The sequence below is a fragment of the Zosterops lateralis genome, assembly GCF_965231275.1.
Source record: "Zosterops lateralis genome assembly, chromosome: 5".
Lineage (NCBI taxonomy): Eukaryota > Metazoa > Chordata > Aves > Passeriformes > Zosteropidae > Zosterops > Zosterops lateralis.
This window is the reverse complement of record NC_139766.1, coordinates 26421159-26436541: the sequence shown is the minus strand read 5'-3', so window position 1 is coordinate 26436541 and position 15383 is coordinate 26421159. Positions and strand designations below refer to the sequence as shown.

The following is a 15383-nucleotide window of genomic DNA, read 5'->3' as shown; positions in this document are numbered from 1 at the left end:
CCTTCCGTAGTCCTCTCAAGGTTTCTCTTTGTCTTCATAAACTGCAATTTATAAGAAAAAAATGTTATTTCTCAGCTATGTTACATTAAGGGGGAAAAGAAGCTGTAGGTTAAATGCAGCTTTATTAAGTATCACTTTTGCCAACCGTCCTTGGGCCTCCTATAGTTTGGGTCCCAGTGGGCATGATGTTAATCATACTTGTGCAGAGAGTATTCAAGGAGCTCAAAGATCCCCAGCAGCATGCAGGTAAGCAAGGGAGAAGAGCATAAAATAAACCAATGTTTGCTAAAATTATCCTCCTGAGGTTATGGCTAAGACCTGCCTTGCAATGTGCAATCCCATTTGCTTAGCCTTTCACAGACTTCCTGCTGTTGAACTTTCACTGCTGGTTTTTTGTAGTAGTATCAAACACAATAATTGTGTAGGTTTTGCCAGCCCTGTGCAGTTAAGTTTGTTTGTTTGGAGTAACCTAATATAATGTTGGATATGTTTACAGAATGAGAGCTGGAGAGAGTATAAAAACTACAAATAGAGATAGTTTTATTGTACTTGATCTAGAAGATAAGGCTCTAGTAATTCAGTGTGGGAGACGGTTAAGAGATTAATTAATTTTTTAAAAAGTGAAGGAATATCTATACCATAAGCCTTGGAAATGTTCTGATAAAATGAGACCGCAGGAATTAGCATTTAAAGTTGATATTGCAGAGAGTGACTTTATTTCTCCACTGGTGTTGTCCAGCTTTGCAAAATAAATATCTTTTATAAATGCCATGTCCTAGAGAGGACTTGGAACTAACAGTAGACCTGCACAAAGGCTGATTCTCTTTAGAGGCATTAGCATGGAAGATAGCTGAAATGTTCCTAGTAATTTTTATCTGTCTTTCATGAGAATAGTCCTTATCAACACCACTTCTCCTCTTGTGCTAAATCAGAAAGAGCTGCCGGGGTTGTGCTCATGGCAGCTGGACATTTTGACATTGACAGAATTTTCATGATTTTTAATTGAACTAATCTAATCTGCCAGTAATGCTGATTATGTAAAAAAAAAAAAAAAATTGCTGTAAACAAAAATACTAAGATTTCTACCTCTGCAGACATCATCCAAAAGCAATGCCATCCAAAAAGCTGAAGAATTAGTGTCCTGTTCACTGTGGCTGCTGACTGACCTGTTTATGCCCTGGGATATGGTGATTAGTAGTCACTGATCCCATGGTGGCTGTTGGTGTGACTTGGGGGGCTCCTGAGTACCCCACATCAGCTCATAAAGAGAAAGGAGTTGCACATGAGTGCTCTTATTCTTTGCAGGAGCTGTAGGTCTCCCTGACATCTTCACTTGGATATGGCAAACCTGGCACTCTGTTTCTTGACACAGAAATCATGGACATCTTACCCCATTCCCTCTGGTTCTTCAGTTTAGGCCTTCCACTGCCACCCTATTTGAAATTACTTTGGTGGTAGATGTTGCATATAAAATTGGGAATCAGAGATGTCTTTTCAGATGGAGTTAATACATGTGTTTGTGTATATATATCCGTATCTATTTACGTGCACCTACTTGCAGAATTGATAGGTGAATTAGCTGGGGAGGGTGAGAGTGGTAGATAGCAGTGTGGAAACAGAAAGCTGGGTAAACAGAAGTACAGAATAAATAGAACAAGCTTTTGGTGCAGGAAACTGAGAATTTTTACCTCCACATTTCTTTAACACTTTTGTATAGTTTTGGGCCTTTGCTGTATTAGAGGAAAAATGAACCTTATTTAAAAGCATTTATGAACACTTTTCTTCCTGGTAAATCATTATCAGGATATGATATTATAGTCTGTAATTCAAAATCTGTAAAGAAACCGTCAGGCACAGATTGTACTTGTATTTTTGTGGTACTGAGGTAAATTGTGTGCAACTGATTTGACCCGGTTTGAAGCCCAGCCTTGTATCTCCTGGGAGGGTATCTAAAGAAGGTGTTGCATAGTGTAATCCGTGTTATGCCATAGTGAAAGTTGTTGTTCTCTTGTCTCGCCTTTTTAAGAATAAATAGTTCCATTTTCAAGTATGTCCTAGTCTCCATAAATTGAAAGTAGCTTTTATTGCGTGTTCCCATCAAACCATATCCAGTATATAAAACTCTTCCATATAGCTTATGTAGTTTAAAGGCATAAAATCTTTGTGACTCTAGCTCAGTGATACCGATGTTCCAAGTTTAAGAACTGACATATGTTAGGGACACAAGACATTCTGAATTTTGCAGGTGGCTGTTTGAAAATTACTATGTAATTATTATGGGAAGACTAGAATGCAGAGGAGAGAGAAATCACTAGGGCTTTCATAACATGCCTAGAAACAAGAATAATAATTCAGCTACTTAAATGTTTGTTACTATTATACTGGAGAATGCAGACTGGCCTAATTTGAGCTTTTTTTAAAGTGAAAAAGCAAGTTCATATCTCTGTGTAAATACAGACTCTATGACCTCTACAGTTTAAGAAAAAAGAATGAGTTGAGATGGTCTGCAAGAGAAACAAAGTCCCCATTCTGATCATTGTAGTTCAAAAGTGCTTAGCACTACTGCTTTTTATGCAGTATTTGTATTTTATTTCCAGAGGCCAGAGGTAATTGCCCTGGGTTGGGATGTATCAATCGAAGTGTTTTTCTGCAACTGCTTGAGTAGCTAAGAAATCTGCTAACTGATGTTATACTTGCTATATTATACATTATTGATGTTCTACCTCATCGTTGTCTGGTCAGCATAATGGAAGAACTACTGGTGTTTTGTATATAGCACCTGAGTTTAACCTCTATTGAAGACGCTTTGAGGGGAGGAAGTGGGAAAGCAGCTTACTGTTTTGTTCAAGGAAGTGAAGTGTGAGACTTTTTTTAGTGTGGGTGAGGCAGTAGGGAGATGTTATTTATTTATTTAATTCATACGGACCTTGAGTGTGCATAAAGTTCATGTTGGTTCCTCCTAATGTTATATCATAACTAAGAAAAATTGCCACATTTTTCTTGGTATAGATACAGTAGTGGTCAGTGTTTTATAGTTTTTGGCACTTTTTAAAAAAGAAAATGTATTTTGAGCCTCAGCAGTCAAGGGAAGACATGCTCTACATAAGATGTTGATTTTTGTAGCTGGTTGTGTGGATTGTGGAGTGGAAAAAAAACTTTTCCAGTAAGGAGATGATTGGTGAAATTGGGAGAATATTGCATGACTACTCTGTTCTTGATGGCATTTACTAACACTCAGTTCATCATGTACCATTTTTAGTTTGTGGTGTTGATTATTGTTATACACTATTAATATACTTAAAATTTTTACACAAAGCAAAAGAACAAAGTTGTTACTAAAAATCTTCTGTTGATACACACAGTGCCGAGCTTAAGTAAGGAAATAAGGGTATAAGGAGCCTGGGAAAATTCATCCCCCCTTTTTATTCTTACAGCACCCAGTTTTATGAGGTAATTAGCTTAAAAGTGGCTTCCATAATATTCAGGTGTTCTCAAGCTCTTCTTTTTGCTATTTCTGATGTCAGTCACCAGTGTCACTTCCTTGGGAGGACAGCAAGCCACAAGCTCGGTATAGTCTAGTAGTGCGTGCTGTTGCTGAGGAAAAGGTTGGGAGAACAAGGGGACTGGTCAGCCACTGGAAATCTTTCAGCCTTCTGGTACCATTTCCCCATGCTGTAGTGGAAAAAATGTGTAATTGGCCAGTAACAGGGAAGTCTTGTATATAGTCAATATGTTGTATAATAAGTCTAGTTTATAGTTAATAATGTTGTTTTCTTCCTTCTACCTCCTGTGTGAGGGGTGATCTAAGTTGACAAGAGCGCTCACAAGGGGTGGTGTGTTACCTTAGGAGTGCTCGTGACAGCAGGTTATTTAGTCTAGAAAATGCTGAAGTTATGGGTCAGCCACAGGTTTGGGTAACTGTAGTGCCATTGTGTGAATGTTTGTCCCTAAACTTCAACCTTCTTGTAATTTTTCAGATGATGTCATAAAAACTGATACAATTCATCTCTGCCTGTATTCTACCTGTTTAAAAGCAAACAGTGTATTGAAGCCTGGTTAGGGTTTGTAGCATGGAAACACCACTTCCGGCAGATGGCTAAAACTATTAGTGTTTCTTTCTTTTGAAGTATCATCTTATTAAATCTTTTGGGCTAGTAATTAGAAAGAAGGCTCTAATTTAGTGTGTTGTATGTATCTTCTTAAATGAAGGTGCTGATACTTTGATTTCCAGCAATGTTAGTTTTAATCCCTATCCCTAAAGTTTTTGGAAGTGTTCTGCTATACTACCTGTCTTATGATTAGCAATGTGTGCTGAATTGGAGCATCTCAATTGCTGCTCAAAAGCTGAAGTTGAGTTCTGTCTTGCATAGTAGCCAATATTAGAGCAGCTACTCTGTGAATGTAATGCAGCAGCTTGAAAATAGTGCTCTGTGAACACCTCCCACCCCCAGAAAAAAGTTTATGTAATTAGAAGTTACATGTGCTGTTACTTGATCATATTTGAGGTTGGCTGGATTTTTAGTTGTGTTTTCCAATTCAGGTTGTTAAAGGAGTTCTGAATTCTTTTAGATATGAAAACTTAGAGGTAGCATCAGTTTTCTTTATACTATTTTTTGAACCTTATGATAACAAACCTCTTGTATTTTCAACTTTATTATGGTTCTTTATTTTCATGTTGTGCTTCTTAACTTTTCGTAAGTCTTCCATAGGGGTGAACCCCAAACACTAAAACTGCACCTGTGTGATACCTTTGACTTCAAATCTGATAAAGTATAGTTACATTTTAACTTGTCAGCTGCCTCTAGGAAATGAAGCCCAATGAACCAGCAATATGCTGTAGCTACTGTAAGCTTCACTGGCATCTGTTGGAGACTTTTGACCTTTTTGCTACCTTTACTGATATTTTATTTTTCCTGTAGTTGGAGTTAGTCTGATCAGATTGATTCTGTAGAATACCTTAGGTTGTATTCAAATAACTTGTAGTTCTTGAAGTTCTGGGCAGCAGCTACAATATAAAACTCATTATTGCTTAGTGTGTACAAAAAAATCTTGAGTACATTGCATGGGTTTTAATGGGCTTCCCACCCTCTGACCTCTTTCCAAACAGTCTGCTAGCTGAACTGACAGTACCTTCCTAAAGCCTGGACAGTTAAGCCAGGTTTTTTTAACTTTTATTTCCTTCCTTAAGCAGCTGGGCTATTGGGTGGTGCTGTGGTGGCAGGGGGAGATTGAATTTGGTGTGGTAAAGAAGGAAGGTGTGTTTGTATGTCTTTGCTCTGAAGGCAGCAAGCAGGGAAGCCTCTAAACAGAATGGATTATGTACCTATGAAGGTATGTTTTGCTTGAGGCAGTGAGCTAAAATGTCAGCATATGCCAGGGTAATTTCTGTCTGGATATTCTGTCAATTTTATGGAGGGTAATAAAGCATGAGTTTGATTGTGTTGAAGTGCTGTTCCCAGTCATTGTATTTGAGGAGGAGTTAAAGGACAGCTGACCTGCTCTCTTTCAAGCTGGGGTGAATGTAAGGTTTGGCATGAACTGATTTAAACTATTACTTACCTTTAATTAAAAAAAAAAAAAAAAAAAAAAAAAAAAAAAAAAAGGCAAAAATAAGAGAAAAAAGAGAATGGTGCACTTTATTGCTGTAGGTAGGATGAAAGGTGATACATTTCTGCTGTGCAGAAAACAAGGTTAACTTACCCTAATTGTCTGAAGAGGTAAAACTGATGTGTATCTGATGCACTGCACTGTCAAATGCACAGACTGGGGAAAACAGTTGACATTTTTAGTAAGGAGTTGTAAAATGCACAGTCAGAATTTTGTCTCTCCTTAAATGCTTCGCTTTGTAACTGGTCAAGTTTTAAAAACACTTGACTTGTTTTTCCAAGGAATTACGAGATACATTCCCAATTTATATATAAAGATCAGGTTGCCTCCTATTTGCAGAAGTTTATCTAATTTTCTTGCTTGTCTCACAGTCCCACTTTTAAGCTCTCTTTTACATCTTAAAACCTTCAGGATGTGGCTTTTTACTTTTAGATTGCACTTATGTGGGTCTCTCTTTTGTATTTTTGGAAACGCTAATTAAGAAGTGGAACAAATTGTACATAAAAGAATTGATGATGATTGAATAATTCAGACATCCTTAAAGGAAATGACTACATTTTTGCTGCATCAGAGCATTGAATATCATGTTGGATGTACATGGTTTTTTACAAAATTTTCCTGGAAAATCTTCAAGCTATGGAATTTTTAAATTCCTGGATTTTTTTTCAAGCTATGAATTTTTAAAAGAAGAAAAATTTTCCCCATATAAACTAGATGTTCCAGAGTGGTGGACTGCTACTGCATGATGAGACTTGAGTTGTTAAAAGCAGTTGAAAGTGCTTGATCTGCCTTCAGGGTAAAATTAAAAATATGAAAGTGCTTTCTTTTACTGTAGTTTGGCACTATAGAACAGAAAGAAACTGCTGCTTAGGCAAGTTGTGGCAAGTATGTCAGCTGCATACAAACTTCTATTGTGAAGGAGTCTCCAGAAGTTCTCAAGGCTTTGTTAGGAAGACCCAGCTGAAGTATTGTTTTGTTTCTTTTTCTGACCACATCCTCCTGCTATCTGAGTGGATTTAAAAAGAAACCAAAAAATAAGAAAATAAGTAAATAAAAGGACTAATATGAAAAAATTGATTCAGAATTACTTGCGTTTTAGAGTGGTTATATATGATTAATAAAATATGTTTGTAACTAAAGTGCAATTAAAACCCTTCATAAGGAATGGATGCATGGAGAATATGCTGAGCGTGGGAAACCAGATGTTATTTTGGTGTCAGTTTTAATTTTTCTCTTTTGTGGGGAAAAAAATCATTAAGAATAATTAGCTTCTGAGCAGAACAGCAATTTTGAAGACAAATGTAACAAATAGATTTTTATAGTTCTTAACTTTTTAGTGATAAATTCAGGATTCTAAAGTATTGGAAAATTGTTGACATCTCTGTGAAGTGTCTAAGGTTTAATGTTTTTCTCATTTCTTTTTCAGAGTTCTGTACTTCATTTGTCTGTACTGTGTTCGGAGATCTTTCTCCAGTTTTTGGCCGCATACCAGGCGACTCAAAGCTGTTTACATCTTTGTCTGCTCTTACATCTCGAAGCACAACATTGGACTTGGGGGAAAATGTCTTGATGGATCCATCCTAAGCGTGATAGCTCTCATCAGTGGTTAACAATGGCTTCTAAGTGGTAAGGTCTTTCTCGTGGCAGTGTCATAAATAGATTTTCATTTATCTTTTTCTGGTTTGTTTGTCTATATTGTACTGTTAACACACCTTGAGCTGCTACTTCAGGTATTAGTTGTCTGACTAGAAGACTGTCTGTACTGTGTTAAATCCAGCAAGAACATTTGTTTTAATACAGTGTAGTAACTGATCATGGCCAAAGGTGAATGTCTCTAAGGAAGAGGTCAAGAACAGGACAAATAGCCTCCCAGTCACGTGCATCTTGGGGACTTCCGAAGCCAGATGTGGTTTCTGTGCGTTTAGTAATTCTCAAATGAGTACATTTAGTGTTTCTTTTGTGTGGTTTCTGTATGTTCCACAGTTCTCTCAAGTTCTCTCTCACGAAGGTCAGTGCTCGGTGCCAATGGGAGTTGGTGGGAGCAGAGCCCTCTCTCCTTTGGGATGTGCGGGGGCGTCTGCGCTCTGCCCCCCTGTGGCCGCAACTGGGCATTGCAGTTCACTGGCAAGGGCAGTCGTGGAATTGTGGAACGCTTTGGGTTGGAAGGGATCTCTAGTTCCTTAGTCAGTATTCTCATTCCTAAGTCGGTGCCATATATGGATGCTCTTTTCTTTGCTGCTTTGCATGTAAAGATTTTACCAGTAGGAAATAGATATGCATTGATGTCAAGTACAGGGCAGCTATTGTCACTAAAGCACTTCTGAGCTGAAATGAGTATGGATAGATCCAACCAACATCTAAACTGTCCTTCAAGAATAATACAACACACTGCTTTTCTGTAGTCAAGTAGTAAAACTGATAGACCATGCTTTCTTTTGGCCTTTGAGAACAGAGGGTGCATTGGTGTGATAGGATGAAAACACTGAAGTGCTGTTGTTGATATGCTATTTGCTATTCAAAATACTACTCACTTTCCTTTATTTTGTATCGTTCTATATATTCTGTGCAGAAGAAGTGTACAAAAAATAGAATTTGAATGCATGATAATATCTGCCTTTGGGACATCTCCAGTATATCATGTACCCGTGTTTGCTTCTGTTACTGTTTTTCATTTCTAGTTCTGTTAACATGCTGACATGCTTAACTGTCCTTTGTTAGAATTTTATACTGTAATTATTTTTGTACTGATGTATTCTTTCTCTCAAAGTATAGTAAGTTTGTTGCTGCAGAAGTTTACCTTGAACAACATATCTTGCTATTGCACAAGGAAGGCAAGTACATCTTTGAACATTAGAATAGGAGCTCCAAATCAATCTTTTAAATGAAACAGAAAAATGGAGGCAGAGGGTTTGAGAGCATTAGTATGATTTTTTACTGTAAGTTTTTCTTCTGTGCCCACTTATCCTGCTTAGGACAATTTTAGTTTTATCTAATTTTAAAAGTTTTTAGTGATTATCTATGTTTCTACATGTCTGTATGTTTATACAGAAAATGTGCTTCAATTACAAACTTCAAATGTTCAAGTTTGAATTGTGTAGGTTTTTTTTATTGGGAACAAGGCTGTCTAGTACTGATTTAGTTTTTGGAATACTTCTCAGTAATTACTGTGTTTTTTATACTTGCTGCAAGATGTTTAAAGAGCAGCCAGATTTTTAACAAATCAAATGTTCTTAGCACTGGGTCCACAGCTTTTGTATCTGTTGTCTTCTGTATTAAAAGCCTACTGTGTTTTGTCTAGACAATAAACATGTTGCATTTGGGGTTTTTTTTTTTGTTTTCACTTTAGTGAGAAGTGGCCTTTCAGGGTCTATTTTCCTGTTGGAGAATGTAGGGAGAGTTTTATTGCTTGCCTTAAAAATGTGTGATAAGGAAAAATAATATAAATGGAAAAATGTGCCAGTTGCCATTCTTCTTTGGCGTTGCTAATTTACTCTGTGGAATCAGTTTCCTGATCAACCTTGTTGCTCAGGGCTTTGTCCAGTCAGGTCTTGAAAAACTCATATGACTTCTTTGCAAAATTGTCTGGAGCACCAGTTAGGCTGAAAAGCCTATTTCTCTTAAAGCAATTCCTGAACAGTATTCAAAATAATTAATGTGCCTGTTAATATTTGACAAGCATTTTTGCAAGTGTAGCACGTAAGTTTGGTTAATTTCTTTTCCAGTATAATTGATAAGGACCATCATGAGGAGAGAAGCGTAGTGTTTTTTTAATTTTTTTTTAAATTTTTTTAAAGTTCTTTTTCATCCTTTTTTCTTCTCCGTAAATAATCATTTAGGATCAAAGCAGCACTTTTTACTCACTTGTTACTCTGCTCAGCAGTTTCTTTAGTTCTGTCAATATAAATTTTTAAGTGGATATTGGAAAAGTAAACAGAAAATTTGAGTTGTTTTTTATCACAATGTTTCTATTAAGATATAGCTCAGTGGACCTCACTGACTTCTGATAAGCCTTTTTGTGGGCTTTCCCCCTTGCCTCCTGCTTCATTTGAACTCTTCTTCTCACTCTGCCTGACTTGAGAGGAATGTTTCTGCTGAAGAGCCTTGCAGACCATACCTAATTGTAGTGACAAATGACTTGCAGAATGCCTCACCCTCAATGCCTCGTGTTGTTCAAATAATGTGGAACATCTGAGGCACATCTACCAAACAGAAGACAAATGCTAATAGGGATACAGAAGAGCTGCTTAATCTGTGAAGTGGGAAAGTGTCTGTCAGACTAGAGGGGAAAAAAACACTGTTGAACCTGTCTTGTAGTTGTAGGACTTACTTTCCCTAGGATTCTGGGGACTTTGTGCTCGTTTGTTTGTTTGGGTTTCCTTTTTAAGCAGCATTCAACATTCATGAATTTTCTGTTTTCAACATTTTGTAAGGTTTTTTCTTTTTGAACTTATTTTCTGGCATGAAGAACAGCAATGTATCTTGATAAGGAATGATAAAATTTAGTTTGATTGATTTTTTTTTTTTTTTCCCTTGACTGTATTTTTAAAACGTTATCTGCATGTATATTGAGCATAATATATAAGACACTACCTTTAGGTGTTTTTTAACACCTAAAATGAAATACATTTGGCCTTCAAAGGGGCTAGAGCTGTGGTGAATTTCTATTAGCAGTCTCATTATGCATCAGCAAGAAGATGATGGTGAAGAACTGTGTATGCTAACTAATTTTGCTCTTGCTTAAAATTGCACTATTACAGTCCTTTTTTAATATGTATATATACACACACATATATATATCTAACTGCATCCATATGTATTTTCAACCCATATTGTTAATGCTTTTTTTGGTCAGACAGCTGTTGTATATTGGTTGTGAAGATGCTCCTGTTCTCCATTTGTAGCCAGCAACTGTTGGTTTGAAAGCAATTCTCTTGGAGAGGTGCTTAATTTAAAAGTAACTTCTACATTAAGGTGTAGGGTAACTGTACAAGTTACAGTACAGACTCCATGTTACAGTTTGAATCTCTGATGTATAATAAAATGGAAACCAGAAATCTTTAGGGGAAATTGCTTATTCCTTGGTTAGTAGCTAATGAAAACACTGTATGCCTTTAAACAAAACAAGTATGTCAAAGATAAGACAATGATTTTTTTTTATTTTTATTCAGAGGTTTGGCTAAAGTACAAGTGATGCAGCTACTTCTGTATCTCCTACATAGCTGCAGAGCTTTCCTCTGGAAACTTTGACTTGCTTTCTCTTGTGCCCCTGCTCATCAGGGCTTTATACAGGGCAATTTCCGTGTTCAGTGCGCCATTGGTCATGAAGGTCTTGTCTCTGCTGTGCTTAGCTCCTCCTTAGTAATGCTCTGGCTCAGAAATGCATAATGAAGTGCAGCAAGCCTCACTTCTGATGCAGAACTGTTCCTTTGATTTGAGCCATTCCTTAAAGAATATAAGGATTCAGTCTAAAACATACAGCAGAGTTAAGGAATAACAGGGTTGTGTGAGGAAAGGAGCCTTTTCCCTTTCAGGTGTACTTAGTTCCTATTCTCGATTTTAACCACATTTCATTGGCTCTTCTGTGTGAGTGATGAAAGTTAATCCTAGCATGAACAAAATTACAGTCATCACACCTCTTTTACATTTCCTTAAGAAGGAAGTAATTCCAGTTTGTGACAATTTTTGGAAAATAACCTCCTGTCTTTCACTATTACTAGTCTTTTATTATTAAAAATCACAAGTGAAGAACACACTCAGTTATTCTTTAGTCTTTCTATTCTTATCAGATGACTGGAGCATCACTTTTTTTTTTCATTAAATAAAGGAATTCTTCCCTTCCTTGGTGATAGTGTTCAGCCAGCTCCTTCAATTTCAGTTTCCTCTCCTCTTCAAATGCAAGTGATTTTTTTCCCTTCTAACAGGAACAGGCTTAACCTCTCCTCCAGATAGGTAATACAGCAATTCTCTTCCATAATAAGGAATACTTTCATAAATCTTTTACAGTATGTGCTTATCTCATGTGTTTCTTCTGGTATTAGAAATTAGAATACTCTTTTTAATCTGATGATGCGTACAGATGCACCTTAGTGTGTGGTGCTTGGGTAGAACTATTAATATGTGGCAGTGCCTTTTGAGCTTTGCTATTGTGCCTCCAGGTGATTGTCAGAATGCCGGAACAGCCGGGCTGGTGTGTAGGAACAGTAACTTTGCCTTGATTGCTGTCTTTTAAGTGAAGTCTGTTCACTGACCTTCTGAAGCTGCAAAGTCAGTGTGCTCTGTATTGCTTCTGGGTTTTTTATTTTATTTTTTATGCTGATCTTGTTTACCACTCCTCAGTTTTATAAGTTTTACTGTGATAATACGACTGTATTTAGCAAGCAAACCTGGATGGTTGTGCAGAACTACGTAAATGTTCCAGACAGGGTAGAAATCGATGTTTTTCCTTGAGTGGCTCAACAGTTTTTTTGTTTAGTTCCTTCATCTTTCTGTGTGTTTGTTTACTTAGCAACTTTGATATACTGAGAATTAGTTATTCTAGCAGTGCATTTAGCAACTGTGTTTGCTAAATCACAAATAATGCTAATAATCAAAAATTGTTTGGTTTCAAACTTAGGGGTTTTTTCTCCCCTTCTTACTAGAAACATTTTTGAACTGGAAGGGCCAAAGACATTTGTATTGCACAAGAACTGGACTGCTGCTGCTTTACAATGAAGGAATTCTTTCATTTATGATTTAAATAGGAATACTACTTTTTAAAAATTTAAACTTAATATTTTCAATTGAGGAATCTTGTAATGCTTTAGAGATTATTATTTCTGTCTTTGACAAAAAAAAGAATGGGAAAAGTTTGAAGTTGTGTCCCAACATATATGTGGGCAAACAGGCAGTATCTAACTTTTTAAAAAAATAGTCTGTTAGGAAGATAGATAAAATAGTTTTAACTACCTCTAGCTAAGAGTAATGTTCTGAAGTCTCACAGACAGCACTTCTCTGTGAGAAGTAATTTGTTCATCAACTTGATTTAGCTACTGTTGCACAAATGGTTTAAAAATACCAAACTTAAGAAAATGAAGTATTATTTATTCTGGGAAAAATTTTAATATAAGTCCATAAATCTTGATTTCTGTCAGGACATCCTTCTTTTGACATGGTGGATTTGTTATGAGAAAGAGATGACATTACAAAGTTCTATATAGGAGGACTGTATCTTATGTGAGATTTATAAATCCATTGCTCCTCAGCTAGTATAAATCCTGTAATATAAATGTTCTTCACAATATATGTAGTGAAATATATATGGTGTTTCATAGTTTTAGTAGTATGGTCTGTATAACAGAGCCTAAATTAGTAGAGACTTGAGCATGTCAATCCACATGAATGGACTTGTGAATGCAGCCACCCAGGTGGGTTGAGTTTTCTTTCCAGTAGGTTGAATAATAGTTTCTACTTTCTCTTTTGCCATGTAGTTAAACTTTCTGTGCCCATGTTTCAAGAAACCAGTTAATTTTGGAGAAGGACTAAAATAGATGGGACAGATGAATGCTATATACACCAAGACAGAACCTGTATTTAATGTAGGCATTGAGAGATTTTTCATTGCTATTGCAAATGGAGCTTATCCTATGAATTCACTAAGCATGTTTTGGTTTGCTTGTTTGTTTTGGTTTTTTGGGTTTTTTTAAGTAATAGAAGCTATGGAGAAAATCACAGTGAAAGAAAAGATAATGATAGTTCCCTCAGGTCAGCAGCATTTTAAACATGCCTGCCTTGTATAAAGTTTTAAGCCATAAATTACAGTTAGGTTAGGCTTGGTAAGGGAAGCAAGATAAGTGTGCTGTATGCAGTTTTGAAATTGGAATGAAGGTTATTTTGAACAGTGGAATTCCCTTGCCATTTGACTTTTATGCTTTCAACATAATTTTAAAAGTTGGCCATTCAAACATGAGGAAATTCTTTTACAGATGTATACTTTTACGTAGTGCTAGAGAAATTCTTAACAGAGACTGTGACAATGGCTGTAAAAATCATCAACTAAATAGCCCAAGTATTTGCTTAAGAAATATATGTTGACCCACTGTTCTTGAGTAATTCTGAAAATATATGTGTGCTTGGTTTCTGGTTATCACTTACTGTCTGTATTCTGGCTGTTCTATGCATTAACAATTGGCTACGCTTGTTTTTCTGTAAAGCACTTTAAAAGCTTTTGGTAAAAGTTTTCAGGTCTCAATTCCCTAGAGATCTAATTTCACAGGACTATTGCCATTGTTGTTCTGGCAATGAACGTTTGATTTTAAAATGTTGCTTATTTTAATGTCCTTTATATAAAGATATCAATATCAAGATTGTCATCATTCACTTCGATTATTTTATAAGAAAAAAATTCTGGCCACTTCTACTCTTATGGGATTGTGTAATGATGTCTTCTCTTGGTGTTTCTACTTGCATGGGAATGGGTATGGTTCAGGCTATGTACTGCTGCAGGTTCTTATTTAAAGTAAAATCTGCCAGTGAGAGAAATTCATAGGTTTGGTAGATCTTGTGCGATGTATCAGTACTTGGAACAAGTGAGAGTTTAGCAACAGGAAGCCCAGATCCTTATCCTGTCTGAGAATTGTAGAAGCTGTGGGGTAGACAATGCCTTCATCTTCTCAGGAACTCCTAATGAGTTCAGGAAAGCATTGTATTCTTGCATGTGACCTCAAGATAAGAACAGTTAAAAGTAAATACATAAATGGTAAAAATTTGGGAGCTTTTCTATTAAACAGAATAATATGGTATTCAGTCAGTGAACATAACAGTTTTATGTTCAACTGCTGATGAATATATTTTGACAGGTATTTCTATTTCTTTTCATTGCGAGATAATCAAAGCCAGACTCTGAAGAACACTCTCCCTCCCCTCCCCCCCGAAATCATTCTCAGAAATTTGCAACCTTCCAAAGAAAAAAGCCCTACAACTTGCTCCAAAAGGATCTCCAGCCCCCATATAAAGCAAATACAGCCTAAGTGATTGAAAGAAAAGTGAAACTTTACCAGAAACTGACTCTTGTTTCTTTCATTTCTCAGGAAATAGCTAGACGTGTCTAAGAAAAGCATGGAGATAATTGAAACTATTTACATTTTTACAGTAAAAAAAGCAGTAAACCAAAACTGTAGAAAGATTAAAGTATTTTGTAGGCAAAATAATAGCTACAACAAGTTTGCACTGATATAGAGAGTTTATTGCAAAATTGTACATTGATTGAACCCAACACCTTGGTTGGGTTTTTTCTGAGAAATGACATTATTTGAATGGAACCAAGGAAACCGTTAAAGCCAAGTAGTTTAAGAATTATCTGTAAAGTTAAATGTAAGCTATATGAAGGATGGCCTCTTAAATATATTTTTTAAGTTCGAAATAGACATGGAAAGTTGATTCCTTTAAATATGCCAAAAGATGACTCCACAATATGACAAATACACTGTTTTCTCCCTATGTGTGTGTTTTTCTAGGCTATGTTCTTTGTTCAAAGCTATGTGACAGTTGTAGTTCTAAAGCAAAATGGCTTGCCATTTAAAACAAATGCAGTATATACAGAGGAAGAAACAGGGTTTGTCTTCCCTACCCATGCAGGCTTCTGTATGAATATGAGTGCCATACTATTTGCCTAGCAGGAATAACATGGATGTCCAGTACCTCTCATGAGTTTAATGCAGATGTGTTCATTTATACCTGCAGGCTGGGCTACTCAGTTTTTAACTCTACTGCTTTATTCTGCTTTCAGTTGTGTGTCTTGT

General features: G+C 36.3%; 1 protein-coding gene across 1 annotated transcript in view; it reads left to right on the top strand.

Annotated features, from left to right (window-relative positions):
• Window positions 1–7057: 7057 nt before the first annotated feature.
• Window positions 7058–15383, top strand: part of FRYL (FRY like transcription coactivator) — a 148064-nt gene continuing 139738 nt past the window's right edge. Inside the window, exon 1 of the mRNA XM_083862234.1 lies at window positions 7058–7233. The gene's annotated coding sequence lies outside the window, so the exon portion shown is untranslated. The remainder of the gene's footprint in view (window positions 7234–15383) is intronic.